The 17,740-nt window shown below is 36.1% G+C and overlaps 1 protein-coding gene across 2 annotated transcripts in view; it reads right to left on the bottom strand.

Moving 5' to 3' along the window:
- Positions 1–17,740, bottom strand: part of svbp (small vasohibin binding protein) — a 34,974-nt gene that overhangs the window by 16,251 nt on the left and 983 nt on the right. The gene's annotated exons all lie outside the window — the stretch shown is intronic.

Here is a 17,740-nt window from a genome sequence, read left to right as displayed (position 1 = left end):
AGAAGTTTTTATTTACACGATGAGTCGGGTGTGTCTTGACCTCAACGGCGGAGGCTCCGTCGAACCCCTGAGCATACTTGCCAACCCTCCCGAATTTTCCGGGAGACTCCCGAAATTCAGCGCCTCTCCCGAAAACCTCCCGGGACAAATATTCTCCCGAAAATCTCCCGATTTCCATGCGGACCTGAGTGAGGACAGCCTTTTTTCACGACGGGAGGACAACAGGGTGACAATAACTAAATCATCCAGACTAGAGATCAATTGTATTATTATCTTTATCTTACCTAAAAATAAATATATTTATTAATTAAAAAAAAAAAAAAAAAATTGCTAAATTTTGCTAAAAACATCAAAATTAATTGTATTTTTATTTGTATTTTTTCTGACTCCTTATTACATCCAGCCATAGAATTATACATTAAAATAAACATATTTGAAATAATCAATTTTAAATGATCATAATAATTAATTTAAAATGACCATATTTAATTATTAAAATAATTGCTTGTTTATCAACAACTTTAGCATTTTATTCATTACATTTTGAAGCTCTCAGAAGCCAAGTTATGTTATATTCCTTAAGATTTATTTATGCAAGTTTGAAGTATCAATGATCTAAACACAGTTGTGTTTGCATATTTTCAGGATGTAGATATGTATATATGTATATATACACACTACCGTTCAAAAATTTGGGGTCACCCAAACAATTTTGTGGAATAGCCTTCATTTCTAAGAACAAAAATAGACTGTCGAGTTTCAGATGAAAGTTCTCTTTTTCTGGCCATTTTGAGCATTTAAATGACCCCACAAATGTGATGCTCCAGAAACTCAATCTGCTGAAAGGAAGGTCAGTTTTGTAGCTTCTGTAACGAGCTAAACTGTTTTCAGATGTGTGAACATGATTGCACAAGGGTTTTCTAATCGTCCATTAGCCTTCTGAGCCAATGAGCAAACACATTGTACCATTAGAACACTGGAGTGATAGTTGCTGGAAATGGGCCTCTAAACACCTATGTAGATATTGCACCAAAAACCAGACATTTGCAGCTAGAATAGTCATTTATCACATTAGCAATGTATAGAGTGTATTTCTTTAAAGTTAAGACTAGTTTAAAGTTATCTTCATTGAAAAGTACAGTGCTTTTCCTTCAAAAATAAGGACATTTCAATGTGACCCCAAACTTTTGAACGGTAGTGTATATATACTGTATATATGTATATATATATATATATATATATATATATATATATATATATATATATATATATATATATATATATATATATATATATATATATATATATATATATATATATATATATATATATATATACATATATATATATATATATATATATATATATATATTAGGGCTGCAACTAACGATTAATTTGATAATCGATTAATCTGTCGATTATTACTTCGATTAATCGATTAATAATCGGATAAAAGAGACAAACTACATTTCTATCCTATCCAGTATTTTATTGGAAAAAAACAGCATACTGGCACCATACTTATTTTGATTATTGTTTCTCAGCTGTTTGTACATGTTGCAGTTCATAAATAAAGGTTTATTAAATAAATAAAAAAAAAAAACAATAAATAAAAAAAGAAAAAAAATTTTTAAATAAAAAAATAAAAACCTCTGCGTATGCGCATAGCATAGATCCAACGAATCGATGACTAAATTAATCAGCAACTATTTTAATAATCGATTTTAATCGATTTAATCGATTAGTTGTTGCAGCCCTAATATATATATATATATATATATATATATATATATATATATATATATATATATATATATATATATATATATATATATATATATATATATATATATATATATATATATATATATATATATATATATATATATATATATATATATATGAATGAAATACTTGACTTGGTGAATTCTAGCTGTCAATATACTCCTCCCCTCTTAACCACGCCCCTGCCCCACCCCGACCACGCCCCCCGCCCCCACCCCCCACACCCCGAAATCGGAGGTCTCAAGGTTGGCAAGTATGCCCCTGAGGCTGACTCACCGAACCCCTAGGGTTCGATCGAACCCAGGTTAAGAACCAGTGAGCGATGTCCCCATTAAGTAAGCATTGCCAGAACACACACACACACACACACACACACACACACACACACACACACACACACACACACACACACACACACACACACACACACACACACACACACACACACACACACACACACACACACACACACACACACACACACACACACGTGCAAGCACGTTATTGCTTGCTGGCGAGAGATATTCCACTGAGGGGGAGGGACAAGGTGTGCGGAGATGGGCCATGGGAATGGCAGAAAGTGTGTTAGGGGCTTTATCTTTCCAAATTAAACTCTCGCTCTATGACTGCTCTTTCACACAGGCGGGCGTTGAACACACCGCAATCTCTGACCCCGCTCGCCAGGCCTACCAAAACACGCACACACGCGGCATTCATACTCACGTGTAAGTGCGGTGCGTACAAATCCCCCATAGACGTTTACATTTATACGTCTTTCAGGACTAAAAATAAATGACCACGGGGACCGTGCCTAAAATAACTAGACACACTCACATGCATAAACATATGATTTTTATACATGCGCGCGCACGGCCGCCAAGCAAAATCCCCGTAGCACTCAGGGGCCCCGGGGGATTCGGAGCATCCAAATGAAACAGCGAGTGATGGGCAGGATGTGACGTGCCAAGCAGGTACACATAATAACGCACACGCTGAATCTGCAAAAGGCCGTGATTCATAACAACTCTCCACAGCAAGACACAAAGAACCTTTTCAATTAAAATTGTTGTCATATATGATTGTCGGGCTGTCAAAGTTAACACGATAACAACACGTAAAGTATTAGTTCCTTTAAAGTACCAGTATAATGGAAAAACTAGTTGACATTATATCAGTGGTTCTTAACCTGGGTTCGATCGAACTCTAGGGGTTCGGTGAGTCGGGCTCAGACTCTTTGTGTAAATAAAAACTTCCCCCTATCGGAGTATTACGGATACGGCAACAGCTGACTGATTTGCAGGTGTGTAATTTGTTGTGAGTTTATGCACTGTGTTGGTTTTGTTGTTTGAACAAGGTGATGTTCATGCACGGTTCATTTTGTGCACCAGTAATAAAACATGGTAACACTTTAGTATGGGGAACATATTCACCATTAATTACTTGCTTATTAACGTGCAAATTAGTAACATATTGGCTCTTAACTAGTCATTATTAAGTACTTATTAATGCCTTATTCGGCATGGCCTTATTATAACCCTAACCCTCTAACCCAGGGGTGTCCAAACTTTTTACACTGAGGGCCGCATTCTGAAAAATCAAAGCTAGCGGGGGCCATTTTGACATTTTTTATTTTAAAAACCAAGACAATATATGTATAAAAAATATACATTTAGGTAGGCTGACCATATTCTGAAATCCCAAAAAGAGGACACATATATGCGTGCCAAGGCGGGCAGTACGCCAAGGCCGGGACTAGGTGAAAATTTACCAATGATACTCGAACTTTCTTTATAAATAATATATTTTTTTAAATAAAGCATTTTGTCTCCTCTGTTGACAGCAGTGTTGGCGCTAGGAATTTTCAAAATGGGGTCCCAGGGACCCCATCATGTCATAAAAATGGGGTCCCAAAGTAAATTTTTTGGGTCCCACTTTTTTGTAAGCGTTTTGAAAACAAATTATAAATGTATGCATTATCCTGTTATATCTCACATTCTATATTGTGTTTTGGAAAAAGGTTGTCATAAACGTCACTTAATTCATTAAAAAAGATAATACAAAAGAAAACAAATGTGTATACATATGTAAATGTATTCAATTATAAACATTCATTCACTTTCTTCTTTCCTTCATGGATCTAAACTTTACCACTGCTGCTAGTTTTTTCTATGTTTTTATTTAATAAGTTGTAGGTGTATTTATTTCAGTATAAAAGTGTAAAAAGTGTTTTGCTTGGGTCATGAAATGATGATAATGGTGTGCCAGGGCATACATACATTTTATATTTAACGCTTAAATCTCTGGAGTCTACATCAACTTCACATCTATTCCTCATTTCAAAATGTTTTAGTTTTTTTTTATGTTGTTTTTTTTGTCTGTTTGTTTTCCGCCCTTTTTTGGCAAACAAAACTATGTTTTTTATGGCAAACACACAAAATATGCAAAATCTTCCACCAAAAATATTTTTCAAAGTGGAATATTTGATGTGAAGTAATCGGAACCTTTGATAGGTCAATAATTCATAATAACATAACAATGACCGTTTGAAAGAAAAAAAAAACAGCTTTGTTTTATTAGTCAACATTGCAACTTTTTCTAAATTACATTTCACCTTTAAGCTTTTTTATTTCACTTTTTTTATGTTTTTGTTAATTTTAATAGTATTTTTAGAATGTACCGTGGGCCTTTAAAACATTAGCTGTGGGCCACAAATGGTAAAAAAAAAATTAAATTTTTTTTATAATCTGCGTCCTGATTTCATTGCGTTAAAAAGACACAAAAAGTGTGTTAACGCCAACACTGCTTGACAGTATAACAAAATAAGTCACACTTATATTCTGTAACATTCACAGTTTTGGAAAAAAAAGTGCAGAGGTAGAAATATTCAAAATAACCTCTTGTATATAATGTAAACATAAATAATGCATCAAAAGAAGTTAATTAAATTTAAACAAAAAACAGCAGACGAGCTCTCGCCCTGCACAGCTGTTTTGTGCTTTGTAGTGTCGATATGGGCTTGTAGATCGTTGGCCCCTTTATTTGCCACAGATACATACGTTCCTGCTTTGCACACAGTGCATTCTGCTTTCCATGTGTCACGACCAGGACGAAAACACGAATACTTTTCCCGCAAATCATCCGTGAAGTTGCATTTACGTTTAGGCATTTCTTGTTCTCATGTCTCTCTCCACTCACTAGCTCTCTCGCTCTGTGTCTCTGCCCCTCCCTCACGAATGTTGCTACGTGCGCGCACCTTCAGTTTTTTTTTTAACCCCTTCTTAACTTAACCCTGGACGTACATTGAAAATACATGCAACCCTAATTCAAAATGCCGGACATTTCAGGCATTTAAGAAACCCCGCCCGGACACCCCGGACACCCCCGCAAAAGAGGACATGTCCGGGGAAAAGAGGACGTATGGTCAGCCTAATTTAGGCCTCCACTCAGGCTTGATCCCGGGGACCCCAAAGGGTTTTGGTCAAAAAAATATTAAAAATGTGTCATTATTCAGTATTATTATTTTTATTATTATTCAAGTTTTAAACATTTAAACATTTGGTCTATCTGTCAATATAACGGTTTTAAAGATTTAAGTTGTATGCTTTTGTTGTCAAAGAAAACCCAGTTTTTTTATGGAAAAAATACAAAATATGCAATATTTTCACACAACAAAATTTTTAAGTGGAATATTTGAGATTATATAGTAATTGGAGCCTTAATAAGGTCAATAACTCATAACAACATTGATTTTAATTCATTATTATTTTTTGAGCAATGACACTTAAAAACAAATCACACTAAAATTATTGGGGATCCAAATAATTATAGTGTTAAAAAATAGATTCTATTTTTTTTTACTGTTTACTTTTAACACAATAATCTCGAGATCAACTTCAGATCCATCCGTCAATTATACGTTTTATTGTTGTTTATGTTTTTCGTTTGTTCGTTTTAGGCCCTTCTTTATAAAAAAAACAGCTCCGTTTTTTATATGGCAAACACAAAATATGCAACATTTCCCCCCAAAATATCTCAGATGTGACGTAATTGGAGCCTTGAATAGGTCAATAATTCATAATGACGTTGAAGAAAGAAACAGCCTGCATGGCAGCTTTGTGTTATTAGAGTATACATTGCGACATTTTCTTGTTACATTTCACCTGTTTGCTCTTTTATACCACTTATCATGTTTTTAATTGTTTTCAATCGTATTTTTAAAATGTGCCGTGGGGCCGTTAAAAAATGACCTGCGGGCCACAAATGGCCCCAGGGCCGCACTTTGGACACCCCTGCTCTAACCCTAACCCTAACCCTAACCAAATAACTCTAAATTAAGTCTTTGTTACTTAGAATATGTTCCCCATACTAAAGTGTTACCAAAAACATATAACTTTGTCTTGAATTTGAAAAAAACCCATCATTTTATTTTTCACTAAAGAAGGGTTCGGTGAATGCGCATATGAAACTGGTGGGGTTCGGTACCTCCAACAAGGTTAAGAACCGCTGCATTATATGCTTAATTAAACCATATCCAATTGTGTTTACAATCCGCAAAGTATGGGAAAATACCGTCGACACATCGCAAAATGCCACAATTCCGCTCCAAATATCTTCAGCAATTTCCATAGATTCGGGGTCGGATGACGTCACTCTGACCATATCATCAGATCAGTCATACTGGAAATGCATAAAAATTGGGATGTCTATCATTCACAATCCTTATGTAAGACAAGAACACATACGTTTGGCTTTTTTTATGCATTTAAAATCATAAACAAATAGCCAAAAATTGAGTCACCAGGTCGAGGGTCCTATATTGCGCCCAAAAGGCCGTGATTCATAACAACGCTCCACAGCAAGACACAAAGGCCTTTTTCAGTTTAGATTTTTGTAATACCCAGATTGTATCCTGATTGCTTTTTATTAGGGCTGTCAAAGTTAACACGATAACAACACGTAAACTATAAGTTCCTTTAACGTACCAGTATAATGGAAAAACAAGTTGACATTATATGCTTAATTAAACCATATCCAATTGTATCTAAAGTACCGTATTAAGGCGCACTTAAAATCCTTTCATTTTCTCAAAACTAGACAGTGCGCCTTATAACCCTAATGTACGGAATCATTTTGGTTGTGCTTACCGACCTCGAAGCTATTTTATTTGGTACTGTACTCTGTCTCAAAGTGTTAACATGTGCTCAATGTTTCCTTACCATTATTACCATTGTTGGTATATTCATTATTTCTACATTGTTGATACAAATTATTGTTACAGTGTAATAATTATTGTTACCTGTGGTAATGCCACTATGATACAACATCTGTATTATAATCCTTGAACAAAGTAAGAGTGAAACTCATGTGAATAATCACTGAATGGAGAACTGGGGGTAGGATTAAATAAATTACCTTCTTCCCACTCCCTTTCAGGCAAAACTGGCCAATCATGCATTACATACTATACATTAACTTTGCACTATATTAATTTGCACTATATTGATTTATATTGTTATGTGTTGTCAACTTTGTACTTTTTTATGCCATTGCCTGAAATGAATAAATAATTGAAAAAAAAATAAATGAAAATGGTACATGGTGAAATGATAAGCGTGACCAGTAGATGGCAGTCACACACAAGAGACACGTGTAGACTGAACTATGACTCAAGTAAACAACACCAAAATATTATATGTTCCATTGAAAATTTAGAACATTACACACGGCGCTCAAAAATCTATCAAAATGTTTTAGTACGACTTTGGTAAGCTATGAAGCCGCACCGCTTGATGGATTGTACTGTGCTTCAACATACGAGTATTATTATGGTGTGTGTATAAGGTAAGACATATTATCTGCCGTTTTGTTTCGCAATATCATGCAAAAGAGACTTTTCTTACCTTTTGGTACCTGCTGATCTGTATTTGGGATCTGCATAAGTCCTGAAAATTTGCCTTTGTAATCCGTGGCGACGCCGTAGCCGATAAGCTTGTTCTTTTTCTCTATCTTCTTGTAATGGGACATTCATCCTCCGCTGTTGCCATTTCTAATATAAAGTAGTGTAAAGTTCTTACTTATATCTGTCGGTAAACTCGCCATGAAAGCGCTAAAACATACCGGTGTAGTGAGTCTACATTATCCACCCAAGGAACTTTAGTCGGATGGTTTTTCACAGGACACATTTCCGGCATTGTTGTTGCACTAGTGAACCACGGATGAGGAGATGCTGCTCCATTATTGATTGAAGTAAAGTCTGAATGTCATTAAAAGACGCTGCCAAAGGTGAGCCACGTAAATAAGACTGCCCACAAAAACGGCGCATCCTGAAGCGACTGTCAGAAAGCGGCTTGAAGATGATCTGTAAAACATCATCTATGCAACATTTTGACCAAAGAACCACCATTACATGTTATGTAGACCAGTGTTTTTCAACCTTTTTTGAGCCAAGGCACATTTTTTGCGTTGAAAAAAATGCGGAGGCACACCACCAGCAGAAATAATTAAAAAACGAAACTCAGTTGACAGTAAAAAGTTGTTGTCGCAATTGTTGGATATGACTTTAAACCATAACCAAGCATGCATCACTATAGCTCTTGTCTCAAAGTAGGTGTACTGTCACCACCTGTCACATCACACCCTCACTTATTTGGACTTTTTTGCTGTTTTCCTGTGTGTAGTGTTTTAGTTCTTGTCTTGCACTCCTATTTTGGTGTCTTTTTCCTCTTTCTTTGGTATTTTCCTGTAGCAGTTTCATGTCTTCCTTTGAGCGATATTTCCCGCATCTACTTTGTTTTAGCAATCAAGAATATGTCAGTTGTTTTTATCCTTCTTTGTGGGGACATTGTTGATTGTCATGTCATGTTCGGATGTACATTGTGGACGCCGTCTTTGCTCCACAGTAAGTTTTTGCTGTCGTCCAGCATTCTGTTTTTGTTTACTTTGTAGCCAGTTCGGTTTTAGTTTCGTTCTGCATAGCCTTCCCTAAGCTTCAATGCCTTTTCTTAGGGGCACTCACCTTTTTTTGATTTTTGGTTTAAGCATTAGACACCTTTTTACCTGCACACTGCCTACTGATATGGAAGAGTATTACACGGTTACTCTGCCGAGCTCTAGACAGCACCGACACTCAACAACAACACATCATTTGCAGACTATAATTACTGGTTTGCAAAAAATATTTTTAACCCAAATAGGTGAAATTAGATAATCTCCCACGGCACACCAGACTGTATCTCACAGTGGTTGAAAAACACTTATGTAGACCACAAGGAAGTGTTTTCCATTTAGAAAAAAGTTATAATAATATGACTCCTTTAATGCGCCTTATAATCTGGTGCGATTTATATGTGAAAACAGATCGAAAATAGACCATTCATCAGCAGTGCGCTTTATAATCTGGTGCACTCTATAGTTGTGAAAATACCATAAATAGTTTATGCTCTAACTATGACTAATATTTGATTCATTGATAATAATCCTGCCTTGCTGAAAGGTCAGGTACCAATTAACCTTGATTAAAAAAAACTGTAGTCATGTTTACGGACAGCTCAATTACTTGCGTTTATTTGCTATTAGAGGGTGGTCTCGGAACATAACCCCGATAATATCGGACTGCCGATATTATCGGCCGATAAATGCTTTAAAATGTAATATCGGAAATTATCGGTATCGGTTTCAAAAAGTAAAATGTATGACTTTTTAAAATGCCGCTGTACGGAGTGGTACACGGACGTAGGGAGAAGTACAGAGTGCCAATAAACCTTAAAGGCACTGCCTCTGCGTGCCAGCCCAGTCACATAGTATCTACGGCTTTTCACACACACAAGTGAATGCAACGCATACTTGGTCAACAGCCATACAGGTCACACTGAGGGTAGTCAAGTCAAGTCAAGTCAAGTCAACTTTATTTATATAGCACATTTTCAACAATTTTTTAGATTGCACCAAAGTGCTTTACAGGTTAAAAAAGCATGGAGCAAACAAAAAACAAAACAAAACAAAAAAACAAAAAAAAAAACAACAACAAAAAAAACAACAACTAAGCAAAACAAAAAAAACAAACAAAGAACATAAACAATGAGTGTGCTAAACAAGATAATGCAAATGCAATACGGTAAAAGGGGTCGAATAAAAAGTTTAAAAAAAAATTTGCAGAATAAAAAAAAATAAAAAAAATAAAAGTGCTACAAATTGAAAAATACAACTAAAGCGAAGGGGTGGGAGGGGGGGGGGGGACTAGAAATGGTGGCCTAGTGGGCGGACTCAGCTCGGGTCAAAGGCCAGCGAGAAGAGGTAGGTCTTAAGGAGGGTAGCCGTACAAACAACTTTAACACTGTTACAAATATGCGCCACACTGTGAACCCACACCAAACAAGAATGACAAACACATTTCGGGAGAACATCCGCACCGTAACACAACATAAACACAACAGAACAAATACCCAGAACCCCTTGCAGCACTAACTCTTCCGGGACGCTACAATATACACCCCCCGCTACTCCCCCCTCCCCCTCAACCCCGCCCACCTCAACCTCCTCATGCTCATGTCCCAAATTCCAAGCTGCTGTTTTGAGGCATGCTAAAAAAAATAATGCACTTTGTGACTTCAATAATAAATATGGCAGTGCCATGTTGGCATTTTTTTTCTCCATAACTTGAGTTGATTTATTTTGGAAAACCTTGTTACATTGTTTAATGCATCCAGCGGGGCATCGCAACAAAATTAGGCATAATAATGTGTTAATTCCACGACTGTATGTATCGGTATCGGCTGATATCGGAATTGGTAATTAAGAGTTGGACAATATCGGAATATCGGATATCGGCAAAAAAGCCATTATCGGACATCTCTACTAATAACGAGAATCCACTGTAGTCAGGTGGCTTTTTAAATCTTCAGTGATTCACTGGATGACCGATCATTCTAATCAGTGAAAAAAACAAAACAACTTGATATCAGCCCACCCAGATGTTAAAGAAATAAATGACCCCGAAATGTGCTGTCCCTTACCTTGTTCAATCCCACAGCTGGGACCCGCAGTGAACAGAGGGGTAAAAGGAAGGCGTGCAGGCCGACGGAGGTGACGATGGCCATGCTGTGGGACAAAGGAGAACAGTGGATCCTTTAAGCCGGCGTGGCACAGACAGCAGGGTCAGTGTGTTTAGCCTTCGCCGTTTTTGCCGCCATTTCTCGTTCTCACTTTCTCACTCCCGGTCCCAAGTGCTGCTTCTCATTAGCGGGCCTATTTGTCTTGGCCAGCGCACAGTGGCATTCAACGGGGCCAGTAGCGGGAACCCGTACACACGTGCGCACACACAAACGCGCACAGTTTTTTTTTGTTTTGGCACTGGTCAGGTGCCACTTAGAGGAGCTTCCAAGCGTCAGTGAGCAGGGTTGTAGTTGTGGAGGAGCAAATAGGTCCCCCGGCAGGCACACGACATCGATACGACGGTGATTATACGTACGTGTCCTTTAAAACGGACTTTGAAACGACGTTGCAAAATAGTTGTGTTCGTAAATTGAGTTGAATTTCAACGTTGGATCCACGTTGTTGGTTGGGAAATGACCTCATTTCAATGGTCAAATCAACATGTCAACCTGACATTAGGTACCAAAATGTATTTTGATACTTTTCGATATTTTTCGATACTTTTCTAAATAAAGAGGACCACAAAAAAATGTCATTATTAGTTTTATTTTAACAAAAAAAATCCTACGGTACATTAAACATATGTTTGTTACTGCAATTGAAGGACAATTTTTTTCCTTAAATAAAATAGTAAACATACTAGACAACTTCCATCCATCCATCCATTTTCTACCGCTTGTCCCTTTTGGGGTCGCGGTGGGGGCTGGAGCCTATCTCAGCTGCATTCTGGCGGAAGGCGGGGTACACCCTGGACAAGTCGCCACCTCATCAACTTGTCTTTTAGTAGTAAGTAAGTAAACAAAGGCTCCTAATTAGTCTGCTGACATATAACATATTGTGTCATTTATATTCTATTATTTTGTCCAACTGTAAAAAATTATTATTAATCTGCTTGTTCCTTTACTGTTAATATCTGCTTATTTTCTGTTTCAACATGTTCTTTCTAAACTTCTGTTAAAATGTAATAATCACTCATTCTTCTGTTGTTTGATACTTTACATTAGTTTTGGATGATACCTGAAATTTAGGTATCGATCCGATACCAAGTAGTTACAGGATCATACGTTGGTCATATTCAAAGTCCTCATGTGTCCAGGGACATATTTACTGAGTTTATAAACATAGTATGAATTTTAAAAAAAAAGGAACAAAGATTTTGTGACGATAAAAAATATCGATGTATTCATAGTAGTATCGACTAGATACATGCTCCTCTGCTCGTAAAACCAGCAATGTCATGACATGTCGGCGCGTCGTCATGCCCATTGGGAACCGGTACTTTTCAAACAGAGTATAGTACCATTTTTAATTCATTAGTACCGCGATACTATACCAGTACCGGTATACCGTATAACCCTACCTGACATTGAATAAGTGTTGACCAAAAGCATGTTGCTTCAACGTTATAACGTTTCAACGTAATAACTAAAGTTCCTTGGGTGAATAATGTAGACTCACTACACCGGTATGTTTTAGCGCTTTCATGGCGAGTTTACTGACAGATATAAGTAAGAACTTTACACTACTTTATATTAGAAATGGCAACAGCTGAGGATGAATGTCCCATAACAAGAAGATAGAGAAAAAGAAGAAGCTTATTGACTACGGACTACAAAGGCAGACACGCGCAATTTTTCAGGACTTATGCAGATCCTAAATACACATCAGCAGGTGCCAGAAGGTAAGAAAAGTCTCTTTCGCATAACATTGGGAAACAAAATGCCAAATAATATGTCTTACCTTATACACACCGAAATAACACTCGACAATCCATCAGGCGGTGCGTCTTCATAGCTTACCAAAGTCCTACTAAAACATTTTGATGGATTTTTGAGCGTCGTGTGTAATGTTCTATATTTTCAATGGAACATATAAAATGTTGGTGTTGTTTACTTGAGTCATATTGCAGTCTACGCATATCTCTTATGTGTGACTGCCATCTACTGGTCACACTTATCATTACACCACGTACCAAATAAAATTACTTTGAGGTCGGTAAGCAAAAACTGAATTATTCCGTACATCAGGTTCACTGGGTTATAAAGTGCCCTGTCAAGTTTTGAAAGAAAAAAATGATTTTAAGTGCACATTATAGTCCGGTACTTGAAAGAAAACTGGTTTTGTTAAGCAAAATTCTACTCAAACATTTAATAAAGTCAAATACAAATAAGGCAACAAAAGAAGAATCCAACACTCTAAAGCAGGGGTGTCAAACTCATTTTAGATCGGGGGCCACATGGAGAAAGATCTACTCCCAAGTGGGCCGGACTGGTAAAATCACGGCATGATAACTTAAAAATAAAGACAACTTCACATTGGTTTTTTTGGTTTAAAAATAGAACAAGCACATTCTGAAATTGTACAAATAATAATGTTGTTGTTTTTTTACACTTACATGTTGCGGTTAATAGTATTCTATCTTCATTTGTTGTTACTTATACTTTCTGAATAAATGATGTGATAATGTTCATCAGTCAACTCATTGGTGTTAAGTTTCAATCTATCAAGATAAAAAAATTATATCAAAATCAAATTACAGGATGTTATTTATGTAGTTTGCTCATTTTCCGCGACTGATGTGGTTTATTTTGTACATATGTAGCATCATCTTCAAAGATAAAAAGAATTGCTATTGTGACATCTAGTGGACACATTTAGAACAGCAGTTTCTTTCATTCAAAAATTTCAGCTCATTTTTAAACTTAGCAAACTCATCCCACGGGCCGGATAAAACCTGTTCGCGGGCCTGATCCGGCCCGCGGGCCGTACGTTTGACACCCCTGCTCTAAAGCAAATCTGTACAGCAGCAATGGAAACTACATCAACAATAGGAAGTGTCTGAGTGTCTAGGCAGGAAAAATCTTTAAAAAAAACCAACAACAACAATTTAATTGATTAAGAATTGTTACAAATAGAGATGTCCGATGATATCGGACTGCCGATATTATCGGCCGATAAATGCTTTAAAATGCAATATCGGAAATTATCGGTATCGCTTTCAAAAACTAAAATTTATGACTTTTTAAAACGCCGCTGTGTACACGGACGTAGGGAGAAGTACAGAGCGCCAATAAACCTTAAAGGCACTGCCTTTGCGTGCCTGCCCAATCACATTCATAATAAGTGAATGCAAGGCATACTTGGTCAGCAGCCATACAGGTCACACTGAGGGTTGCCGTGTAAACAACTTTAACACTGTTACAAATATGTGCCACACTGTGAACCCACACCAAACAAGAATGACAAACACATTTCGGGAGAACATCCGCACCGTAAAACAACATAAACACAACAGAACAAATACCCAGAACCCCTTGCAGCACCAACTCTTCCGGGACGCTACGATATACACCCCCCGATACTACCCCCTCCCCCTAAACCCCGCCCACCTCAACCTCCTCATGCTCTCTCAGGGAGAGCATGTCCCAAATTCCAAGCTGCTGTTTTGAGGCATGTTAAAAAAAAAAAAGCACTTTGTGACTTCAATAATAAATATGGCAGTGCCATGTTGGCATTTTTTTTTTCCATAACTTGAGTTGATTTATTTTGGAAAACCTTGTTACATTGTTTAATGCATCCAGCGGGGCATCACAACAAAATTAGGCATAATAATGTGTTAATTCCACGACTGTGGGATTGGGGGTGCTCCACTAACCACGTTAAACCCAGATTCCGAACTAACAAAGGTCTTAACTCATTCTCTTTCTATGCCACATCAATGTGGAATGCGCTCCCAACAGGTATAAAAGAAAGGGCATCTCTATCCTCCTTCAAAACCGCTATAAAAGTTCACCTCCAGGCAGCTACAACCCTAAACTAACACCCTCCCCGGATTGCTAATAATCAAATGTAAACAATCAAATGCAGATTCTTTTTCTTATGCCTTCTGATCTCTCTCTCTCTCTCTCTCTCTCTCTCTCTCTCTCTCTCTCTCTCTCTCTCTCTCCTCTCTCTCTCTCTCTCTCTCTCTCTCTATGTCCACTACTTGATGTCCATATCCCCCCCCCCCACCCCCCCCACCCCACCCCCCCCTCCACACTCCTGATTGTAAATAATGTAAATAATTCAATGTGATTTTCTTGTGTGATGACTGTATTATGATGATAGTATATATGATAGTATATATCTGTATCATGAATCAATTTAAGTGGACCCCGACTTAAACAAGTTGAAAAACTTATTCGGGTGTTACCATTTAGTGGTCAATTGTACGGAATATGTACTTCACTGTGCAACCTACTAATAAAAGTCTCAATCAATAAAAGTCTCAATGGTAATTAAGAGTTGGACAATATCGGAATATCGGACATTGGCAAAAAAGCCATTATCGGACATCTCTAGTTACAAATAAGAATCGCGATTCATTCAAAAATCTTTTTCTTTTTTTGACACCCCTAATTGTTCCACTCATTTCCAAGAACAATATGGAAGGTTTCATCCCGTTTGAATAAAAAAAAAGTATGACTCACTTTGGGAGTTGAGGTAATACCGCATATAATTGTATTAACTTCCAGCATCCTTCTGTTCTCTAAAGCAAAAATCTCAATACACACACAGATGTGCGCACACAGACACACACACACACACACACGTGAGCGCACACACAGGGCCAGTGTTTCTCATGTTTACGTTCCACTGAACACTGAAACCCGTTTAGTCTAGATAGAATCAATAATAACCCTTAAAGAGGTTGTCACAGCGAGGCTGCTCAAGCCCACAGTGGGCCAAGTCAGAGAAAACCTATGCCCCCCCCCACACACACACACACACACACACACACACACACACACACACACACACACACACACACACACACACACACACACACACACACACACACACACACACACACACACACACACACCTTTCCAGTGCACAGCACACTCCCATTACTGTACACAGGCCTAACACACACTGCAGGAGACAAATGCAGCGTTCTCTTCTCTCAGCGAGTGCAATTTGGACCCCTCCTCTCCCCAATTTTCTGTCTGGAAAGCAGCAAGCATGCTCACAGTCGTGCGAGGCTTAAGTTTCCCTACACACACCTCAAATGTGACAAACAATACACGCATTCTCAGTACCTGACACATTGCACACATTGACATGCGGGCAGTATAAGACCTGACACACGCTTTATTTACCCGCCGTATGTTGCCAGTAGGCTTTATGTCAGTATGTTTCAAATCACAATCTGCTCGGTGAAGCAAAAGTTGTTTCCGTGACGACGCTAAATTGACCAGCTATGATAACGCATCTGATGAGGTCTCGACAGCCAACGTTGGCCAAACCACAGCGGATGGATTTGCATGACCAAAAACCACATGAAGCCTCTCCTGAGTGCACCTGCCTCAAAGCACACATTTGAAATAAAATTTAAAAAACACACACAAAAAAAGGAAAAGCACACATTTGGTAATGTTGCACCGCTGCTGACCAAATTTACTTTATGTATATATATATATATATATATTTATATATAAATATTTATATATATGTATACATATATTTATAGACATATACTGTGTATACACACATATACATATGTGTATATATATATATATATTATATATGTATGTGTATATACGTGTATAAATATATGTGTGTTTGTATATGGGTGTGTGTATATATATATATATATATATATATATACCTTTTATGAGGTATATATAGTAGGAGTGCTCCAAAAAATAGATTCACATCCGAATAGCAATTCCTAGTCATTCCAGTCCATAAAAAAAAAAATACAAACACAAAAAATATATATGTGTGTGTGTGTGTGTATATATATATATGTGTATATGTATGTATGTATATATATACAGTATATATGTATATATATATGTATGTATGTATATGAATACAACTATCTATATGTATATATGTGTATATATATGTAAATGTGTATATATATATATATCTATGTATATGTGTATATATACACATGTATATATATATGTATATACGTATATATATAAATAAATAAATAAATGGGTTGTACTTGTATAGCGCTTTTCTACCTTCAAGGTACTCAAAGCGCTTTGACAGTATTTCCACACATATATATATTATATATATATATGTATGTATATATATATATATATATATATATATATATATATATATATATATATATATATATATATATATATATATATATATACATATACATATATATATATATATGTGTGTATATATACACATATACATATATATATACGTATATACATATATATATACATGTGTATATATACACATATACATAGATATATATATATATATATATACACATTTACATATATATACACATATATACATATAGATAGTTATATTCATATACATACATACATATATATATACATATATACTGTATAATATATACATACATACATATACACATATACATATATATACACATATACATATATATATACACATATACATATATACATATATACACATATATACATATAGATATTTATATTCATATACATACATACATACATACATACATATATATATATATAAATATATATACATACATATATATATATGTGTGTATATATACACATATACATATATATATATATATATGTATATACATATATATACATGTGTACATATACACATATACATATATATATATATATATACACATTTACATATATATACACATATATACATATAGATAGTTATATTCATATACATACATACATACACACATACATATATATATATATATATATATACATATATACTGTATATATATACATACATACATATACACATATACATATATATACACACA

The sequence above is a fragment of the Entelurus aequoreus genome, linkage group LG01, assembly GCF_033978785.1.
Source record: "Entelurus aequoreus isolate RoL-2023_Sb linkage group LG01, RoL_Eaeq_v1.1, whole genome shotgun sequence".
NCBI lineage: Eukaryota > Metazoa > Chordata > Actinopteri > Syngnathiformes > Syngnathidae > Entelurus > Entelurus aequoreus.
This window is presented reverse-complemented; position numbering and strand designations above follow the sequence as displayed.